General features: G+C 37.7%; 1 pseudogene; it reads left to right on the plus strand.

Annotated features, from left to right (window-relative positions):
- Positions 1-4,741: 4,741 nt before the first annotated feature.
- On the plus strand, positions 4,742-8,416 carry LOC146915847 (uncharacterized; annotated as a pseudogene).
- Positions 8,417-14,081: the final 5,665 nt, after the last annotated feature.

Consider the following 14,081-nt stretch of genomic DNA (forward strand, 5'->3'; position numbering starts at 1 on the left):
TAGAAAGATGAGAGTTGTTGGACCTAATTAGATTTAAGAAGAGAAGTTAATATTATAAATAGTGGAGATATTAGGTTGAAAGTCTAACATATGCAAAAACAAGGATTTGGAGAGAACAAGGTTTAGAGAGAAGAGAACAAGAGGAGAGAAGAACCAAGAGAAGGGCTGCCAATCGATAATTCTAAGGTAAGGGTGAGACTATCATTCGGTAATATTAAGTCTGTAATTCTGAATTTGCAATTAACATGTTCTAGGATTAGTTTGTGAGAATTTGCGAATAAGGGTTATGTGAGAGAATTGATGATTAGATGATGAGAAGTTGTTAGATTGATGTAGAAATTGTGTACAGACCTTAGATAATCCATGCGTAATCATAATCATAGAGCTTGAAGTGAATTTATGTTGTTCTTGAAGGTTTTCATGAAAAATGGGTCAAATGGTGATTTTTGTTGAAAGGGTATTTTAGTTCAAGTTTTATATGGATTTGGGTGTCTTTTCATGTTTAGAAACGTTTAAACAAACTTTGGGATCAAATTTGGGCTTAGGGGATTCAAAATTGGGATTTTGGGATGAAAAATGGAGTTTTCCCGAGAGCTATCTCTGACAGCATTCTCTGTTTCATGTTTTTGCATCTTTTTCACACATTTTAGTTTTGAATTGCCTTTAGGTGTAAACATGAAAGTTGTAGGTATGGATATTATCTTTCTAATGCAATTGGTTTGACTTCAAAAGGATTTATAGAACTTGAGTTATGGTCAAATTACTGCACGTATGTCACAGTGAATTTTTATGGACTTTCAGCACAACTTTTCCGAATTTAAAATGAAAACTGGTATTGATCTGTACAGAATTGGTCTTAGGCGTAAACATGAAAGTTTTAGATAATTTTGTTAGCTTTCAGTGGCTTTGGTTTGACGTGAAAATGATGTTTTGTTTTTGAGTTATGATGAAAATACTACAAGGAGGTCTTAGCGAAATTGCACAGTGACAGCATTCTCTGTTTCATGTTTTTGCGTTTTGTTCATATGTTTCAGTTTTGAATTGATCTTTGTTGTAAACATGAAAGTTGTTAATAATCGTGATATCTTTCCAGTAGCCTTGGTTTGACATGAAAATATGTTGTGCATGATTATTTATGTTCTTACAAAGATGCATGATGAATTGTTGATACTTGAATACGATGATATATGATGAATTGTTGATGTTTATAGTTTGATGCTATTGTACCATGATACTGATATGATATGAATTAATATGTACTGCATATGTTGCTGTTAATCTTTATTAAGATGTAAATGTCGGTCTAAGTGAAAGAGTTGTAAGATGTTCATGAAGTTTCTAAGACGTAAGATGTTGAGTCCATGCATACTCATTTAAAGATGAGGGCTCATGCCCTGGAGCTTTTGCTCAACGACGACGATGGCTCATGCCCTAGGAGCTTTTTCTCAATGACGTTGAGGGCTTATGCTCTAGGAGTATATTTATGCTCAACGACGATGAGGGCTTATGCCCTAGAATGGTACCACATGCATTTGCATTTCATGATGATTCGAGATGGTTTAAGACGTTAAGAGTTGCATAGTCGAGTCTAGATGCATTGTCAAGTCAAGTTGTTAAGTTGTGATGTTTTAACAAATTACCTTGTGAAGATGTTATGGGCTTTACTCCATCAGTTTGGTTTGAGTATGAGCTTTACCCCATCAGCTTGGTTTGAATTTGGGTTTTACCCCATCAATGGTTAAGAATGCGGGCTTTACCCCATCAGTGGTTTGAAGGGCTTTACCCCGTCAGTGGTGTGAAGGGCTTTACCCCGTCAGTGTTTGGTTCATCCCCAGTGATGTTATCCCCAATGAAGGGTGTCGGATGCTTGCAACATGACGTCGGGCCACTTTCTTCGGACCTGCCCAATCTTGTCTCAACAGTCTCACCATTATACTGTCAAATAAGTCTCATATGCATTCATTCATCCATGCATACATAACACGCATACAAATATCATTCATGTATAGTTGCATTATTTTCCTGCGTCTTACTCCAATACACAAGATGTCAATCTCAAAGTGTCTAATCCATAAATGTCACCAATCAGTATGTGTTCAAGTGGCAGGTCCCATCAAGTAATCACTTTACCGATACCAATCAGTATATTCGTCTTTACCACGGCAGTTGGTAATAGACAAGCTTTATCTCCCGTTCTTTCGTCGTTACCACGGGCAGTTGGTAATAGACAAGCCTTATCTTCTGTTTAATCGTCATTACCACAAGCAGTTGGTAATAGACAAGCTTTATCTTCTGTATTTCCGTCGTTACCACAAGCAGTTGGTAATAGACAAGCTTTATCTTCTGTATTTTCGTCGTTACCACGGGCAGTTGGTAATAGACAAGCTTTACTTTTGTCTCAAGCTTTATTTTCTGTCTCAAGCTTTATCTCTCGTCTGAGCTTTATCTTCAGTTCAAGCTTTCTCTTCCGCATTTTCATCAGTTACCACGGGCTGTTGGTAATTGACAAGCTTTATTTTCCGTCTTCAGCTTTATTTCCCGTCTCAAGCTTCATCTTCCGTCTGAGCTTTATCTTCCGTTCAAGCTTTATCTTTCGTATTTTCATCATTTACCACGGGCTATTGGTAATGGTCAAGCTTTACTTTCTGTCTCAAGCTTTACTTTCTGTCTCAAGCTTTACTTTCCGTCTCAAGCTTTATTTCATGTATCAAGCTTTAGTTGCTATCTGAGCTTTATCTTCTGTCCAAGCTTTATCTTCTGTTCAAGCTTTATCTTCCGCATTCTCGTCTTTACCGTGGCAGTCGGTAATAGACAGGCTTTATCTCCCCAGTGTTACTTATCAGCTTTTGTTCCCCAGTCGGTATATGTTTGTCGACATTGCATTCATAACTGCATTGCACGCATGCATACCATAATACTCATGAGCATTGCACTCTTAGCATCTCGACTGGTCCAAAAGTGGTGTACTTAAGTATTTAAGTCTCTTCGACCCATCGATTTAAAAGTCTTCTTTCAAATCTTCGTGACGAAGAAACTTAAATAGGGGCATCTGTCATACCCCAATTTTGGACCAGTTATTTCTTTTTATAGTCGTATTTTTTACAACGTCTCAAGCTCTTTTTTGCTTTAATTATTTAGAGTCACTTAGTCGTCTTTTAAATTTTTGGAGGCTTTATTTTATTTAGCGTGAAGTAAATTTCCTTTTTGTCCAAGTTTTTTGTATTTTAAATTATTTTGTGCGTCAACTTTTTAAAATATTTTACGCGCTCTTTTAAGTATTTAGCGTCCTATTTTTATTTTAATTTCCTTCAAAAAAATCTTTTAATTCAAAATTTCCGCTTCGCTCATTCTTAAACCGCTTTAAAAGAACTTTGTTCACATTTTAAAAACACCGCGTTCTTCTAGCAAATTCAGTCAAAATTTCGGCAGAGAGGTATTTTAAAATACCTCATTTACCGAAAGGGGCAATTTTATTATTCTTCTTTTTATTATTAATTACTTTTGGCTTTTATTATTATTTATTTTTATGTATCTCATTTCTTTTAAAATATCACGTGTTTGTTTGTTCACTTCTTAACTTCCTCTTTTTGGTACAATTTTTAACTTCCTTTTTATATTTCTTTTCTTAAAATCCTTTTCTTTGGGTCCAAGCTTTAGTGTCCAGCTGTCCATTACTATGTGATCCCTTGTGAGGGTATTGTGGTCTTTTTTCACCTGCAGAGTTTAACCTAGTTGGTCACTATAAATAACTCCCAATCATTGGAGAGAAGGGGAGCTGCACTGAATCCCATGGAAACACCAATCAAATTCGGCAGACTGCAATTTGAGATCAAACGCTTTTTTTTCATAAAAACTCTCATGAACAAAGTTGAACATTGATCCACCATGAACTTTTTTTTTTCCTTCACGTTCTTTTTAATCATGTGAGTCAACAACAAATCAATTTCAATGATTCAAATCCAGCAACATGAACATCTAATTCTGGCTTTCCCTTTCACGTAACAACAACTTCAACATCCTTTCATTTTCATAACAATCCAACAAACACTATAAACCTCAACCAACAACTCCTTTTCGGATCTATACCTCCAACAACACAAATTCGCTTCTGTTTCGGATCTGAACCAAAAAGGGAGAAAGAACCGCATCTCAAGCAAATCAGCGTGGCTTTTCACTACCAGTCGGAACCGAATCGGAACCAAGTCGGAGCTGAAGTTTCGAGTTAGAGGAGAAAGAGTAGACCGAATCAAAGTTAAAGAAGCCGATCTGAAACGATCTAAAAGGAGGACGTGAGCAAACCGGATCGAACTGAAGCGGGGTTACGTGGAGAGGAACGAAGCAGAATTTGTTTCAAGGAAGAAGACACGTTTGAAGTCTGTGAGTTGTTTTTATGCTTTGTCATGATTTCCTTTTGAAACTTATATGCTAGATCCAGGACATGTTATGGCTTTTCTTTGAAAACTAAGTGCAGATTTGAATAGAGGAGGTAAAATAGAGTGGTTTGGTATAAAAAGTTTTCAAAAAGAGAGTAAAAAATTACTCCGGCACGGCGGTGCTCCGGCAAACCACCGCGCCGGAGGTACTCCGGCCACTTCATGTTCATCTTCTCCGATAGTGACAGTTATAGAGAGAAGAGAGTCTGAAACTGTTTTGTAGGGAGAGTTTTGAATCGTGAAAATGTTTTTACAAGAAGGAGCAACCCTTTTGTACTTGCATCTAATCCATGGCTTTAACCCGCTCCAGTTTTTTTTGACCCATACCCATGCCCATTTTCAAGACTGGTTCAGGCTTAACCCATAGGCCCACTCTCTCTACATCTACAAGGTTCATTTTCTGCTTTTTGTTGCTAATACTACTTGCTGAACATACCTTCAGTGCGCTACTGCATTCCCTTTGTTTCTTTGAAAACCGTTTTCCTTACATATTAATTTTGTTCATACTTTCATGCATTTCTATTCAAGTTATTTTCCATATCATGCTTTATTTTGCTACATGGTTTGCTTAATTTCATGCATTTTAATTCAAAATATCGTTTATGTCATGCATTCATTTTATTTTATTATATAATTTGTCATCACATTGCATTTGCAAATCAAATAATTTTTATTTTTTTTTCGTCATGCAGTTGCCTTTATTACATGGCTATCTAATTCTTAGTAGTTTGTTTTCCATGCATTTCAACTTAAATATTCTTCCCATGCATTCGTTTTGTTATATAGCTTGTTTACTTCTTAATATTTGTTTTCATGCATTTTAGTTCGATTTTTTTTTCTTCTTTATCATGCATATTCTAAGTTCTGGCCATTTATTTTTAATCATAAACTTTAGTGTGTATAATAGGTTTTGATGTAATTTATTTTGCACATTTTTATTTCTTGCCTTAGAAATCATCTAGGAAGGGTATGTAATAGCGTAGTAATTGCACACACCGACACAAGCACCGACACTTCACCATTTTATTCGTTGCTTTATGCTTGCTTTATTATTCGCATCGTTACGTTAATTTACCGTTAGTTTAGTAAAACCGTTTTTATCTCAAAAATCAAATAAGCAAAAGTCAAATCATTTTCTTAATAAACCTTGGATCCAAATCCAAGAGATTTTTCCTTTATTTTCTTAATCAAATTCCTAAATGAATCTTAATCAAACTTAGACCAAATTTCTTAAATAAAATGAAACAACCTCACTTCTATTTTATTCTTCTATACCTTGAGGTCTCGTAACCCTTCTTAAAACCATTTTCAAAATCAAATTAAAATCATCCTAACCCACAAAAAAATTTTTTTGAGAGAGAACTACGGCGGTTTTGATCCCTTTTAAGGGTACGTAGGCAGAGGGTTTATTCCTTCCAAATCGATCAAATAAAAATAACAAAAACTCCTACTTCTTCTCCCTCCATTCTTTCACTTCAACTTTAAACAACAAATTTTCAAATAAAAATAAAGTTAGAAAGAGGTTCTCATGGAGTACCGTGAACGACGCGGGTGCCTAACACCTTCCCGAATCGTAACCGACCCCTGGATCCAAAAAAGGGTTTTTCAATCTCATTTTTCCCTTCCCAAGAATAAAATCGAGCAAGTCCGGTAGATTGAAGGTTCAAGTCCAATCAATGGATTGACACCCGAAAATCTTGGTCTACAAAATGGCGACTTCACTGGGGATTCTACGCGGGTTAAGCCCACCTTTCTATCTTTATTTCTTATGCTCTATCATTTGTATATACTTTGTAAATATTTTTACGTGAGTGGTAAGACAAAGTCCTATACCCGGACTTGAGTGAAACATAGGATTAGGACGGGGTAAAATCATAGTGACATACCAAGAGCATTCTTGGACCATGTTTACAAGTGATAATCCCACTCGGCGGATGCCTCATGGAAGGTAGTAGTCTTGTTAACATGAGCATTCGTGTTGGCGTTATTACTTTCAATGTGAGTGTCCGGTGAAGCCGTGGACCTTAGTAACCCTTAACCCCACTTGGCCTTTTAGGACGTAGTGCGGAGACTGAACCAAGAGCATTCTTGACTTTAGTTGTCACGCGATACTACACTCAAACTAGACTTCCCTATGGATGATATTGGACTAGGAGCATTCATACGCACCGATAAATTCATAAGGGTAGTTGTAATTTGGGAACTTGGTAGAACCCTTGTTACAAGTGCAATTGGAAACCATAGTCCTTGCCAAATGGCGTTACCTTCAGCTCTAACATTGTGAATCTAGCCCCACATGTATTCAATGTTCTTAGCATCATCACGCATTCATGCATTCATCCATAAACATTTTTTCCCATTCATAAAACTATCGAAGGATTTAGCCAAGTTTTTTGTAAACATCGAAGGAATGGACCTTTGTAAGAATGAATACCAAGCAATACAACTTCAAAAATCTTACCATAGATTTTGCTTTTGATTAAGAACTTCATCCTTGGGTTCGTTCTTACCTTTTGAAAAGGAAACCTATTACAATATCTTTACAAATCTTCAAAATGAAACCATGTTTACCTGCAATGTTTACAATTTACCTTGATAAATCCTTCGATAACAAAAAATTGTACATTTTTTTTTGCATAAACATATCATGCATCATGTTGCATTCATAGTTTCTAGTCCGTGTCTCATACTTTATCTCTATGTACAAAAGGAATCCGTCAGTAAAGTGGTCCGATGTCTTCATCCAAGTTCGGCTCGCATATGCAAACACTCATGCAAACACAAAAGACTGATCAGCTTGAGCAAGAGGTACAGGAGCTTCGTGGAGAGTTAACAATACTTCGGGCTGAGGTAGAGAAGTTAACTAGCCTGGTATCTTCATTGATGGCCGCAAAGGATCCACAGCTTGTTCAGCAAAGGTCTCAGCCATTAAGTCAGCCAATGTGCATGAAACAGTTCCAGAATTAGGCTCCTCAGCCGTTCACTACCCAGAATCAGGCTCCTCAGCCGTTCACTACTCAGAATCAGACTCCTCAGCCTTTTAATACTCAGAATCAGGCTCCTCAACAACTTATTCTTCAAAACCAAGCTCGAAAAGCATCGCAGTTTGACCGGATTCCTGTGAAATATATGGATTTGCTTCCTATCTTCTTTAAGAAGAGACTTGTTCAAACCAGACCGTCTCCTCGGGTGCCGAATCCGCTGCCATCTTGGTATCGCCCTGACCTCAAATGTGATTTTCATCAAGGGGCACCAGGTCATGACACTGAGCAGTGTTACGCTTTGAAGGAAGAAGTTCAGAAGTTGATTAAAAATAACACCGGTTTCTTCGAAGACCCGGATATAAAAGTGCTACTTCAGCAACAACATCTGGCTCCACACTCTGTTGCCGCTGTTAGGCCTATCAATACTGTTCAAAATCCGGGTTATCAACCCCAGTCTCAACAAAATCAACAACAGTATCTGGTTTCACACTCTGTTGCCGCTGTTAGGCCCATCAATACTGTTCAAAATCCGGGTTATCAACCCCAGTCTCAACAAAATCAACAACAGTATCTGGTTTCACACTATGTTGCTGCTATTAAGCCCATCACCAATACTGTTCAAAATCCGGGTTATCAGCCCCAGTTTCAGCAATACCAACAGCCGCCTCAACAACAGGTTCCAAGGACCCAGATCGATCATATTCCCATGATGTATGCAGAGTTGCTTCCAAAGTTGCTTGAAAGGAATTTGGTCTATACCAAGGCACCTCTTCCAGTGCCAGAAAAATTGACATCCCGGTACAGGCCCGACCACTTTTGTGCTTTCCATCAAGGGGCACCAGGTCATGATATTGAGCACTGTTTTGCATTGCAGAAGATAGTTCAGAAGTTGATCCGAAAAGACCTCATACCTTTTGAAGAATTTGATTTGGAATCTTCAAGTTAATCCGCTATCGGATCTTGGAATTTGATGTTTAGCTGCAATTGGGTCTTTGCTGATGTTTCTTTCTACTACTCATTTGTTCAAATTATATGTATGTTTGTTGCTTTATGTTTTTTTTTCAAAAAAATCCTTTCGTCCCACCCGAGACGGAAGTGAACTTGTTTAGGGCTTTTTGCTTTATGTATTTTCATCTTTAATTAAAAAGTCGCTTTGATCCCGGCTTTGTTTTTTATTTTGTGCTTTTTCTGGAAAAAATGGTAATACAAAAACCAAAAAATTTCTTTTCTTTAATCATTTCCGCATATCTGCATAATCATAATGTTTATATCAATAATCAAATCATGCATTAATAAACCAGTTGAACACTGGAACCTTGTACTTTCTCTCGATTTTGAATTCCTTGTATCCGAGGCTGAAAGGAATGATGATGAAGAAGTTTCCAATAAGATTTCTCGCCTACTGGGGCATCTTGGCCGTCAAAGCTGCAAATATCAAAAGATTGTCCAACATATGACATTCACTTACAAAGACTGGACAAGATACTACCATCTTCCTCGCAGGGATATTGTACTTCAGTACACACTTCAACAGGGGCAACCCCCCACCATCCCTCAATATACAACATAAAAGGCAATGCCACACATGGAAGTCAAAGTAATGTCAACAAAAGTTCCAACGAAAGCAAAGCTTGGTTGAATTTAAAAATGTTATTGCCATGTGCCATGGACAGTGTATCAAAAGGATAAAGCAAATATTCAACTAAGAAGGCTCGTCCCCGTGAATGTCAAGAATGTGGCTGTGTGCTCAAAAATATGTTATCTGGTTCCAGGGGCAAATGGATGCCAAATTACAAAGAATGGTGGTAAATTTATATGTCCTATGAATACCGATGCAGTCAAGAAATACTTTGTTTTAAAAAAAAAAGCTCGATAAGTCGCAAATCTGAAAAGGCGGCTTAGGCGAAAAAGAGCGTCTCGATGGACTGAAAACTCGAAAGGGCGGTCCATGCAAAAGTTAGAGACATGTGAAAAATGAAAAAGTGTTTATCCTGATAGGTTGAAACCCACAAGGGCGATCTATGCAAAAGTTAAGGATTATGACAAAGTAACTGCATTTGGTCAGACATTATTCACTTGAGGCATTTCAGTCGTCAAAAGACCGCCAACTCATGGCAAGGTAATTGCATCAAAATAGATATGATTCACTTGGGGCATCTTAGCTGTCAAGAGACCTCTGATATGAAACACCTGCAGATCAAAGACTCGGAACAGTGGAATTCAAAGTTGTTAGAGAGTATAGCGGTTAATGTGTTCAATGTACCTTTCCCATGTAATTACCATTTTCCAAACTTTTTAAAATCTGTGGAGCCACGCCTTTGGCAGGTTACCACTCCTTTACATTAATTTGAGCCTGTGCCCATTTATTTGAAATTCTCAGTTATTCTGTTTGCATAATTTTCTTCTATTTTTGATGTGAATACTCAAAGCAAAAATTTAAAACTTTTTTTAATTGTCTTTTGAAAAGCATAAACAACAGGTACATCTTCTTTGAACTTATGAGTAGTAGAAACATACATCAACATTCGTCCCAAGGACAGTTAAACTCTGCAAGGAAGGTATGAACAAGTGCTGCGAGATGACCTCTGTCAAAAAAAAAAAGAAAAAAGAGAATATAAATAAAAAAGCTCGCTAAGTTGAAAACCCGAAAGGGCGGCTTAGGCAAAAATGAGCGTCCTGGTGGATTGAAAACCCGAAAGGGCAGTCCAGGCAAAAATTAGGGGCATACAAAAAGAATATATTCCCGGTGGATTGAAAACCCGAAAGGGCGGTCCAGGCAAAAGTTAGGGATTTTCAAAAAAAAGATATACAAAAAAAACAATACAAAAAAAATGAAAAAGACAGAGGCATCACATTTCAAGTGTGTTAAATGGAAGAATGCACTTTGTGCTAGCTTACAAATGGCGTCCTCTGTCAGTGCTTTGATTGATAGCGACTGCTGCCTGTGGTTTGATCAATGACATCTTTTGCCTGTGGTTTGATAGATGGCGACTTCCGCCAATGGCTTGATTAATGGCATCTTTTGCTTGTGCGTTGATTGATGGGTTTGACTAAATGGCGACCTTTGTCAGGTTTCCGATTGGTAGGCTTCACCCCAAGGAATGATTACTTCATCATCAACTAAGACATTATATTGGTTCATATCCCCATCAGCAGTTTTGTTTGTTGGTTGGTATCCCACCAGCGGTATAATTAATGTGTCATTACCCCTTCGTGGTATCATTAATGGGTCGTTCTCCCCTCAGCAGTATGATCAAGAGGTTGTTATCCCTTCAAGCGGTTTGATTATGGGGCGTCCTCCCCTCAGCAGTACGATCAATGGGTCATTGTCCCTTCAAGCAAGTTGATCATGGGGCATTCTCTTTTCAGTAATTGGTTATTGGACCCTTTCCCCTTTCAGTAGTTGATTATGGGTCTTGACCCCATCAGTTGGCTTGAATATGGGCTTTACTCCATCAGTTTGGTTTGAGTATGAGCTTTACCCCATCAGCTTGGTTTGAATTTGGGTTTTACCCCATCAATGGTTAAGAATGCGGGCTTTACCCCATCAGTGGTTTGAAGGGCTTTACCCCGTCAGTGGTTTGAAGGGCTTTACCCCGTCAGTGTTTGGTTCATCCCCAGTGATGTTATCCCCAATGAAGGGTGTCAGATGCTTGCAACATGATGTCGGGCCACTTTCTTCGGACCTGCCCAATCTTGTCTCAACAGTCTCACCATTATACTGTCAAATAAGTCTCATATGCATTCATTCATCCATGCATACATAGCACGCATACAAATATCATTCATGTATAGTTGCATTATTTTCCTGCGTCTTACTCCAATACACAAGATGTCAATCTCAAAGTGTCTAATCCATAAATGTCACCAATCAGTATGTGTTCAAGTGGCAGGTCCCATCAAGTAATCACTTTACCGATACCAATCAGTATATTCGTCTTTACCACGGCAGTTGGTAATAGACAAGCTTTATCTCCCGTTCTTTCGTCGTTACCACGGGCAGTTGGTAATAGACAAGCTTTATCTTCTGTTTAATCGTCATTACCACAAGCAGTTGGTAATAGACAAGCTTTATCTTCTGTATTTCTGTCGTTACCACGAGCAGTTGGTAATAGACAAGCTTTATCTTCTGTATTTTCGTCGTTACCACGGGCAGTTGGTAATAGACAAGCTTTATCTTCTGTTTAATCGTCGTTACCACAAGCAGTTGGTAATAGACAAGCTTTATCTTCTATATTTTCGTCGTTACAACGAGCAGTTGGTAATAGACAAGCTTTATCTTCTGTATTTTCGTCGTTACCACGGGCAGTTGGTAATAGACAAGCTTTAATCAGTATTTTCGTCTTTACCATGGCAGTTGGTAGTAGACAAGCTTTATCTTCCGTATTTTCATCATTTACCACGGGCTGTTGGTAATTGATAAGCTTTACTTTCCACCTCAAGCTTTACTTTTGTCTCAAGCTTTATTTTCTGTCTCAAGCTTTATCTCTCGTCTGGGCTTTATCTTCAGTTCAAGCTTTCTCTTCCGCATTTTCATCAGTTACCACGGGCTGTTGGTAATTGACAAGCTTTATTTTCCGTCTTAAGCTTTATTTCCCGTCTCAAGCTTTATCTTCCGTCTGAGCTTTATCTTCCGTTCAAGCTTTATCTTTCGTATTTTCATCATTTACCACGGGCTATTGGTAATGGTCAAGCTTTACTTTCTGTCTCAAGCTTTACTTTCTGTCTCAAGCTTTACTTTCCGTCTCAAGCTTTATTTCCCGTATTAAGCTTTAGTTGCTATCTGAGCTTTATCTTTTATCCAAGCTTTATCTTCTGTTCAAGCTTTATCTTCCGCATTCTCGTCTTTACTGTGGCAGTCGGTAATAGACAGGCTTTATCTCCCCAGTGTTACTTATCAGCTTTTGTTCCCCAGTCGTTATATGTTTGTCGACATTGCATTCATAACTGCATTGCACGCATGCATACCATAATACTCATGAGCATTGCACTCTTAGCATCTCGACTGGTCCAAAAGTGGTGTACTTAAGTATTTAAGTCTCTTCGACCCATCAATTTAAAAGTCTTCTTTCAAATCTTCGTGACGATGAAACTTAAATAGGGGCATCTGTCATACCCCAATTTTGGACCAGTTATTTCTTTTTATAGTCGTATTTTTTACAACGTCTCAAGCTCTTTTTTGCTTTAATTATTTAGAGTCACTTAGTCGTCTTTTAAATTTTTGGAGGCTTTATTTTATTTAGCGTGAAGTAAATTTCCTTTTTGTCCAAGTTTTTTGTATTTTAAATTATTTTGTGCGTCAGCTTTTTAAAATATTTTACGCGCTCTTTTAAGTATTTAGCGTCCTATTTTTATTTTAATTTCCTTCAAAAAAAAATTTTAATTCAAAATTTCCGCTTCGCTCATTCTTAAACCGCTTTAAAAGAACTTTGTTCACATTTTAAAAACACCGCGTTCTTCTAGCAATTTCAGTCAAAATTTTGGCAGAGAGGTATTTTAAAATACCTCATTTACCGAAAGGGGCAATTTTATTATTCTTCTTTTTATTATTAATTACTTTTGGCTTTTATTATTATTTATTTTTATGTATCTCATTTCTTTTAAAATATCACGTGTTTGTTTGTTCACTTCTTAACTTCCTCTTTTTGGTACAATTTTTAACTTCCTTTTTATATTTCTTTTCTTAAAATCCTTTTCTTTGGGTCCAAGCTTTAGTGTCCAGCTGTCCATTACCATGTGATACCTTGTGAGGGTATTGTGGTCTTTTTTCACCTGCAGAGTTTAACCTAGTTGGTCACTATAAATAACTCCCAATCATTGGAGAGAAGGGGAGCTGCACTGAATCCCATGGAAACACCAATCAAATTCGGCAGACTCCAATTTGAGATCAAACGCTTTTTTTTCATAAAAACTCTCATGAACAAAGTTGAACATTGATCCACCATGAACATTTTTTTTCCTTCACGTTCTTTTTAATCCTGTGAGTCAACAACAAATCAATTTCAATGATTCAAATCCAGCAACATGAACATCTAATTCTGGCTTTCCCTTTCACGTAACAACAACTTCAACATCCTTTCATTTTCATAACAATCCAACACAAACACTATAAACCTCAACCAACAACTCCTTTTCGGATCTATACCTCCAACAACACAAATTCGCTTCTGTTTCGGATCTGAACCAAAAAGGGAGAAAGAACCGCATCTCAAGCAAATCAGCGTGGCTTTTCACTACCAGTCGGAACCGAATCGGAACCAAGTCGGAGCTGAAGTTTCGAGTTAGAGGAGAAAGAGTAGACCGAATCAAAGTTAAAGAAGCCGATCTGAAACGATCTAAAAGGAGGACGTGAGCAAACCGGATCGAACTGAAGCGGGGTTACGTGGAGAGGAACGAAGCAGAATTTGTTTCAAGGAAGAAGACACGTTTGAAGTCTGTGAGTTGTTTTTATGCTTTGTCATGATTTCCTTTTGAAACTTATATGCTAGATCCAGGACATGTTATGGCTTTTCATTGAAAACTAAGTGCAGCTTTGAATAGAGGAGGTGAAATAGAGCTTTGAATAGACATGTCCGGCAAACCACCGCGCCAGAGGTACTCCGGCCACTTCATGTTCATCTTCTCCGATAGTGATAGTTATAGAGAGAAGAGAGTCTGAAACTGT

Source organism: Medicago sativa, chromosome 6 (genome assembly GCF_051527215.1).
Source record: "Medicago sativa cultivar Bolivia chromosome 6, Bolivia_mono, whole genome shotgun sequence".
NCBI classification, from domain to species: Eukaryota; Viridiplantae; Streptophyta; class Magnoliopsida; order Fabales; family Fabaceae; genus Medicago; species Medicago sativa.